This window comes from Cucumis melo, chromosome 8 (assembly GCF_025177605.1).
Source record: "Cucumis melo cultivar AY chromosome 8, USDA_Cmelo_AY_1.0, whole genome shotgun sequence".
Lineage (NCBI taxonomy): Eukaryota > Viridiplantae > Streptophyta > Magnoliopsida > Cucurbitales > Cucurbitaceae > Cucumis > Cucumis melo.
The window spans coordinates 11000556-11005729 of record NC_066864.1 but is presented as its reverse complement, the minus strand read 5'-3'; the positions used below and the strand labels follow the sequence as shown (position 1 = coordinate 11005729).

The window sequence follows — 5174 nt, the reverse complement described above, 5'->3', positions numbered from 1 at the left end:
TAATTTCAAAAGATATTTTATACATATGTTCTAAAATACAAGAAATAAATATTAAATTTAGTTTCATTTGCGATACATACAAGACATTCTTGAGTATGATATATCTATTTCCAAAAAACAACTTTAAGTTTCCCACTGTTTCAGTTGAGACCATCTCTCCTGTTCCAACCTTGAGAGTGATCTCACCTTCTGAAAGCCTTTTCCAAGAACTATTTTCCTGAAATGAGAAGAAAATATGATTAGTGGCTCCTGAATCTAATAGCCAGGTTGAATTTTCATATTCCACCAAACATGTTTCGACAACTAGTAAATCATATTTACCTTGTGCTTCCTTCTCTGCTTTTTTCTCAACAAGGTATTTTGGGTAGTTTCTCAACCAATGCTCGTTTTGGCCACAGTGGTAACATTACCTTCTTTTGCAGCTTTCTTTCCCTTGTTTTGTTTGGAAGTCTTCCCCTTTCCCTTCTTTTTAATTTGAGGTTTTGGTTTTGAGGGTCCAGTTTTATTCTTAGAGGACGATCCTCTTGAAAATTTTCCTTTTGTGGTAGCAACAATTGCTTCCACTTGTTTTTCTTTACCTATGGTAAGGGTCTGGAATCACTGGAGCTCGTTAAGAAGGGTTGTCACAGTAAATTTTATCTTGTTTAGGGATGCATTTGTTTAAAATGGTATGAAGCTCTTGGAAAGAGACTTTAAGATAAAACTAACTTGATTAGCCTCATCAATGACACCGTCATTTACTTCAACAATGTTGAAGTGCATCATCATGTCCAGGACATGTTCTCTAACAGAGGTCCCCTCCTTCATACACTTAGTGTAAATGTATTTGATTGCCTCGTGTCTTAGGGACCATTTTGGTTGTCCAAAAATTGCCTTTAATGCATCATAATCTCTTTAGCCGTAGCTAATGGTTCTTGTTTCTTTGCCGGAACATCTATCATGCTGGCAAGAATGTAGACGCAGGCTTTTTCATTAGCCTTTGCCCATCGATCATATGCTTTCCGACTAGTTCGATTATCATTAGAGGCAGGGGTTTGAGGACATTCCTCCGTTAAGACAAATCTCAAATCAACTACTAGTATCGTGTTTAGATTTGATTTCCATGCCGCATAATTGTCGTCGTTAAGTTTTTTGGAAGCTAACAGTTGAACTATTGAGCTATTCATGCTAAAAAACAATCATATTCTTTTTAGAAAAATAAAAACTATAATAATTTTAAAAACAATCTAATTTGGCAAATATTAAAAATGTACCCTTTCATTATTATGTTTTTGTGACGATATTTCAAAAGTTCAAAATAACTTCTATCGAAGGGTAGTCAATTACTCTTCCTTTGAACCAAGACAATTTTGACCAAATGCTATTTTCTAAATATCTCATATTCGTTTTAGCACTTAGTTACCGCTAGTTCAGTCGAGAATATACTAACAACTTAGTAATTCTTGTAAGTGTAACCTTCCATTTTCAAATCTCAGAGATAAAAATCATTATGCTTCCGAAAGTGGAAAGATAATTTGAAAACTTGGTTTAAGAGACCTTATACATATATGGGGTTTGCGGTATTCCGAATCCTATAATACAACCCTCCGAAAGGAACGTTGCTCAAAGGAAGACAAGCAGGTGTATTATAGGAATCTCACGGTGCGACCCAATGGAAGAGACTGTGGGATGTGTTGTCACATATCCCTCACCCACTTACTATGAACTACTTCCCCTATTCACCTTGATCTTGATCCATGCAAACACTCTTCGAAGGAAGTCCGCTCTTATACACGGCGCAAAGCCCTGCATGGATCTCACGGTGTGGAGTCTTAGGTTCACTAGAGTTAAAAGTTCATTACTTTTCTCTAGTTGAAGTGTTCTATGATGCTTTTTAAGGGTATTTGAAACTTTTAGGATTATATTTAGGCTAACGTAAATAAATCCTAAGTCTAGTTAGAACATTCGAGCATAACTTATAATACTGGATTTTAACTTACGATGTCTAGGTGATAAACCATTTTTACATCTCTCACGCATGCTCGTAAAACTAGGTTAACTAAGCTCAAGAATTGATTAGAATCTCCAGGTAAGAGGTGTTCCGTAAACCGTCAACTTAAGAAACCTCCAACCTTAGTCATCTTATCTGACTTGTTGACAAGATCAAATTATGTGATCCTCTTGTAACCAGTTTTACAAGATATCGACCTAATTTTAAGATTTTTGGAAGATATGATTAATCTAGATGAACATGCATCTTATCTTTGTTATAGATTTTTAAACGCCTAATTTGATTTATAACACTTTATAAAAAGAACTTAGACAAACCTATAACAAACATCTAACAGCAAAATTAATATAATATAGATTTTGAATTTATTTAACTTTTTAATTAATTATATTTAATTAAAATAAATAAATAAATTATTAATTAATTAATTAATGTAATTAAATCATATTTAATCAATAATAAATTTAATTAATAAAAAAATTGTTTAATCATATTAATTAATTTACATGCATACTATACATTATAACCATTATAACATACTTTCAATACATGAACATGCTAACCTAAGGTGGGATTTTAAAACTATATGGCATACTATATGCACATACAATTAAACATTAATTAAAACATACATTAAATGCATAATTCATTAAAACATTCTAAAATGGACTGGTTTTGGCTTTTAAGTTAAGCTAAAAACTAAATTATTACAATAATAATTTGGTGGAGTACATAAACCGCTCCCGAACAACTCCAACTGGGTTAAACAGTTACACGATCGCGGAGGGGCAGGCCGGATGAACATGGTCGTTTAAACCAGGCCAGAGGAACATGATCGTTTAGGCCAAGTCGGATGAACACGATCGTTTAGGCGAGATGAACACGATCATTTAGGTCTGATGAACACGATCGTTTAGGCCAGATGAACACGATCGTTTAGAGCAGGCCGGATGAACACGATCGTTTTGGTCGGATGAAAACGATCATTTAGACTAGGCTGAATGAACACGATCGTTTAGGTCGGATGGATAGGATCGTTTAAAGGTCTGCCTTTGAATTTCTCCAGTAAAACAGTTTTTCTCTCTCTCGATTAAAGAAATTACTACCTAACTTCAACTCTAATGACTCCAAAGAAAACTTTGAATATAATAATTACAAATTCAAACCTAACTTAGGGCCAAAATCATAATATATCCATTTTAGTTCAAACCACAACAATTTATCAAATAAATTGAAAAACCCACCATATGCAAATGAGTAAAATAAAAGCATGCTTTGATACCACATGAAGGAAAGCATACAAGCGCAGCAGAAACAGGATAAAAAATTACTCTAAATGCAACTAAACACTTTAGTAATTAACATGCTTAAGACAATTCTAATAACAAAGGTTAGGCTTAAAAGAAATTTCTTACCTTTGAAGCTCCATGATGCCTCAAACCTTCTCTCTATCACACACCCAAAACCACCACCAGAATTCACCCACTATTCTTAGGACTAAGAACTAGGTTGTGGTATCCGTCGAATGAAGAAATTTATAGAGAGAAATATGGAATTAAGTTTTTGATAAAATTAGCCAAAAAAACCATCCTCTTACCACTTGAAGAAAAAGAACTATTTATAACCTAATTACATGTAGAATTGCATGTAATTAGTTAGCTAATTTTTCAACACTTTGTATTCCACTAACATTTAGTGGATTTACTCACTATTCCATTTAATGGGATTTTTGTACTTTCCCATTAATTTTAGTCAAGGGCGAAATGGTCATTTGACCATTTTAGTCAAAGTCAAACTTTGACATTTCAAGTCAAAAGTCAACATTTTTACTTTTTACCATTTTGTCCATTTTGACTAATTTCGACCTCCCGAGTATGAATCCGCGTTCATTTTCTTGATATTCGAATCACATTTGAATATAAAGTCTTATAACTGACGATTATATCACATATATATTCGTCGATTTTTCTCTCTTTACCTAATTCTAACAATTCGAATCATTCCAACATGTTGTTCCAAGTTAATTTCGTATGCAGTAGCAGGGGAACCTAATGGATCTATAGATTATGGACTCTAATGATCCGAGATTAACGGGCTAAACCCTTTTAGACCAAGCTAATCAACATTCATTAACTAACGAGTTATTCCACTAAAGTCTCGTAGCTGCACTCCCCTCAATATAGATATATTTTTATGCATCTGATATAACCATAATCAGTAAGTCAATCCTTCACAGGTTGTTCGTAATCTCGACTAGGTGAAAATACCGTTTTTACCCTTGAGATTACGTCTTGTTCCTTAAGTCCCACTGATCCACTATTGAACGTTTGGTTTAAGGTCGAACCTATAAACCGAATCCCTCTCAGGCCAATGAGAGGCTGGGGCCCCTATGTTCAAGACTTGGATTCAGTTCTTAAGGGAACATTCTATCTACTAACTCTAAAGCGGGTAGGAGGGAATTCTGTCTTGCACCCTATGTTTCCAACTATTCATCCAATCTTATCCCTGAAATGGGAGGCTTGTTGGGCCAATGCTCATGAGTTGTCTCACCTATGCAGATCTAAGGATAATCTCTTATGAACAGGAGTTCACAGCTAGCTTAGGTTTAAGATTAAGTTACCTAGGTCATCAATAAATGAAATAATTAGTTTTAAACAGTAAAAGTGACTATTTCATGGTTTTGTCTTATGTAAACCTTTTACATAGGATGCCCCATCTTTCGTGTTTCTACATGAACGATTCAGGATTACATTGTTTGTATTATTTACAAAGTAGGTCGCATCAATAGTATTTCAGAATAAAGCGTCCAACCTTTAATCATATACTATAGACTATTTAGACAATTTACTCGAACTTAATCCATGTTTATGTCTGTACATAAAGTTCAAGTTTACTCAAAAATAATCTTGGGAACTATGTTTATTAGATTTAAGAATATAGTTTTCAAATTCTCAATAACGACTTTATTTAAAAGAATATGATTACAAACTACGAGTTTTAGGACATTAATTCCTAACAAGTTCAATTTTAAGAATACAAAATAAAATAATATATATATATGAAGAATTATAAAAAATATCAAATTTCATTTGTTTGAAGCAAAATTTCAAATTCTATCCATAATAGATATTGATAGACACTAGTATGCTTTTATCAGTGATATTATATTGATAGATAGCAATGG

The 5174-nt window shown here is 33.3% G+C and overlaps 1 pseudogene; it reads right to left on the bottom strand.

Annotated features, from left to right (window-relative positions):
* Nucleotides 1–660: 660 nt before the first annotated feature.
* On the bottom strand, nt 661–1166 carry LOC127150657 (uncharacterized; annotated as a pseudogene).
* Between the last annotated feature and the right edge of the window lie 4008 nt (nt 1167–5174).